The following is a 3,658-nucleotide window of genomic DNA, read 5'->3' as shown; positions in this document are numbered from 1 at the left end:
TAGACAGATATAGCTGGATATCATCAGCATAACAGTGAAAATTAATCGCATTCTGTCTAATAGCTCTACCGATTGGGAGCATATATAAAGTAGAGAGAATTGGCCCTAGCACTGATCCCTGTGGTGCTCCACAGGTAACCCTGGACGAGTAAAATTAAAGGCTAATTTTTCTACAAATTTTGTGTAAAAACATACATCTGCATTAAAAATAAAATTCCTGTGAAGACTTTTCATGTGTTCCTCTCAGGATGGATTTATAAAAGTACAAACAGAGTTGGTTGGTTGGTACATTTGTTCTAGGAATCCTTTCCCTTCCCTTTAAAATACTTGTTATTTTCTTCCCATTTGTATATTTTTTTGCTTTCCCTAACTTTAAGCTATGCAGCTAAATTCGTATTCACTGCACAGCAGCAGGGGTGAGGCTTTCGGTTTAAATGCGAGCTCAAATCTTGTTATCTTTCCCCCAAATTGCAAAGAAAAAGAAAAGCCTTCTGCCCTTGAAGATGCTCTTGGTGCACTTTTCCTTTCTCTTCTGTTTTTCGGTTGGACAAAGAACGGCTTCTGGCTCTCTGAGAAATAGGGGAGGCCTGTCATCATCCAAGCAGATGGACAGTGATGTTAGTGTTCCAAACAAAGTGGGCAATTTCCCTCCATTTTCACCCTTTAACAAAAAAGCTGACATGGTTATTGAATAAAACCCCTGAGCTGTGTGTAATTACTACATAAATGAAAGAACAGCTTTAAAATGTTGCATATTTATTTCTTTGTCAGCCGTTAGAGTGCTGAACTGTCTCCTGCTTGATTAATCCAAGTTAAAGACTGAGCGATTGTGCAGGAAATCCACTGCTCCGCGTATTTATTTATCGTTTTTGAGGGAGTTGTAGGCTCAGTAAAAGCAGATAAGCAGCCTCTACTCAGGCTCATGATCTTCACAACTGATGAAACAGAGTCTGATTGGAGCTCTATGTTCCATCATCAAGCCAATGAGCTACGGGTTTATCCATGTGGAGGAGTTATCTCACCTAGCCAGCTTGCGGACAGCGACAGAGATGGGAAAAAAAGAAGAGGGAGGACAGAAGATAGAGAAGGAAGTGAGGAAGGAGGGGATGAGAGACACAGATTAGATCTGCTACAGGCTAAAGCACTGATACAGACAGCATGTCTGTTTTTAATAGATCCTATCAGGTAATGGGGACAAAAGTCAATCTGTTGATTTAAACAGCATTATTGTTTTTTCTGTCCATTACACTAGTCCTCCTGAAAAATTACGTGACATATGTTTAGGGTTTGTTTGCAGGAAAAACTCCCACCTTTTCATGTTCTTCCTCGGCTTATTCATGAATTAAACAAGACCTGAGTAAATTAAACCAATAATTAGTTACTTAAATCACTACATCAGTCAATGAAACAAGCACTACAGCAGGTTCAGTGTATGGTTATGCTGAAAGCGGGGCTTTAAATGGTAATCCACATAAAAATGGAGGTTGTTTGATTGGTCTTCAGTCATTATTCTCTTTTTTTTTTTTTAAAGCAAAATGGAAAACGAAAACAAACAAAAAAAACAAGAATTACAGTAGCATCCATTCAAGATGTCCATTCCCCATCAAACGCCAGCCGAATGGCGGCCCACTTCCCTGCAACTCCCAGCAAAATACCTTTCAACTTCCAGCCACTGGCTTTTTCCTGGGCGTGCATTTTTTTCTACTCCGACTCCACATTTCCACCGAATTAAAGGGTCTGACCAGGAGATGATGCTTCTCTTTAGATCTTAATGTCCACAAATCATGACACAAAGAATATTTTGGTACAAAGATTGATGTTTAAAAAGGAATTGCAGGGGACCAGCCAAGTAACCTGGAGGAAAGTTTTAATGGCTACTACTGTATAAATCTGCAGTTAGTTACTTATTAAAATCCTTTATTATTTTTATGTATAAAACTATTACATTGGATGGACATAAAATGGAAAAATGAACAATTGAGAGAAGATCATTGAAATTCTTTTAAGGATGGATCATCTGCTGATGCTGTTGACCTTGGAAGAACCAGACTATGACCTGATGGAGGTTAATCTTTTTTAATTAGTGCAGGAAGCGATTTGTACGGCGGTAGCACGGCTTCTCTGGATGCATATACTGATATGATTAGTGATACCTTCAAATGGCATATATAATGACATGCTATCATTATATAAGGAAGACAAAATGAAAATTTTTACATTTATTTTGTTCTATTTTAAAACTATGTATAACCTCAATGTATTGTGAACTTTAAAATAAAGATGTTTCAGTTTCTTTTCTTTTATTTAAATCAGAAAACCAAACTAACACCTTTTCTAATATTGGATTTCGCATTTAGTGAATTAATTAATTAGTGAATTTTTCTTGGATTGAGGAGGCAAAAGAGACATTTTGCAACTGGAACAAGACAATTTACACTTAAAATAAGAAAACATAATTGTATTGTCTTATTTCAAGTGCATAATATCTAATTATCTTATTTTAAGAGTAAAAAACGCTCATTCCATTGGCAAAATATCTCATTTACCTACTCAAATTAAGGGTGAATACACTTAATTTAAGACATTTTTACTTATTTCTAGATCTTTTTTCCAGTGTACACGACACAGGACACACGATGAGGCTGAAACGAGGCGCAATCATAAAATCCCACGACTGACTTAGACAAACTTTATTTTCATTTTGTTCACACAGAGTGTATACAAAACAAAATTTCGTTCAGTTCAGCTCTCAAGACATTTCCATTCCTAAAGTGCAGCAGTGATTAAATGTAAACATAAAACTGGTATATGATTGACAGTTTTTCCAACATTCAGCACTATTTCTTTCCATCTTATTCAATATGTCAGCTGTCTGACGGCAGTGGGGAAGAAGCTGTTGCAGAATCTGTTGGACCTGAATGATTGAATGATTCAAAGAGTCTTTCCAGAGGGCGGGCAGGACAATCCACGGTGGAGGTGTGAGGGGTCATTGATGATGTTACGGGCTCAGGACATGCCTGGAGAAAAATCCCGAAAAAATATCTCGTACAGTGTATGCCCGGCTTAAGCTGAGAGGAATTTTCCCGCTCAAACAGTAAAAACATTTTTTATTCTTATATTCTTTATTTTCAAATGCAGATTAATATGGGAGTTTTTATGTCAGTACAGCTAACAGGGTAGACATGTTAAGCTTTACAACATTTGTAAACCCCTCTAAAAGCCTTAAATCATAAACCACACTTCATGCACATATTTTCCCTCTAAAAATAACTGTTATTTCCTAAAAGTTAAAAGATAATAGAGGTGATTTGGGGGGGTGGATTTCGTAGTAACAGGGGGAATATTTTATAGTTCTCACCTTTGGACTTCTTTTACAGATTCTTTTTGAGTTTTTGGTTATATCATTCTGTTTTCTTGGTCATTGGTTTCTTTTTCATTTTGTGTCGTTCTAGTTGTTTTCTAGTTATATTTAAGCAGTGTTGTGTGTTTTGTGTTACTCTCGGTTGCCCTCCTGTGCCATTTTCCTTTCCCCTAGCTCCCTTCTAGTTGCTTCTATCCACACCTGCTCCCTGTTAGCTGATTACCCCAGTCTTTGTTCTGTCTCCCATATATACACCACCTGTGCGGTTCCTCAGTGCTGGTTTCTCCTTGTTACTTT

This window comes from Cyprinodon variegatus, unplaced genomic scaffold (genome assembly GCF_000732505.1).
Source record: "Cyprinodon variegatus isolate N-32 unplaced genomic scaffold, C_variegatus-1.0 Scaffold148, whole genome shotgun sequence".
In the NCBI taxonomy this organism is placed as follows: Eukaryota; Metazoa; Chordata; class Actinopteri; order Cyprinodontiformes; family Cyprinodontidae; genus Cyprinodon; species Cyprinodon variegatus.
This window is presented reverse-complemented; position numbering follows the sequence as displayed.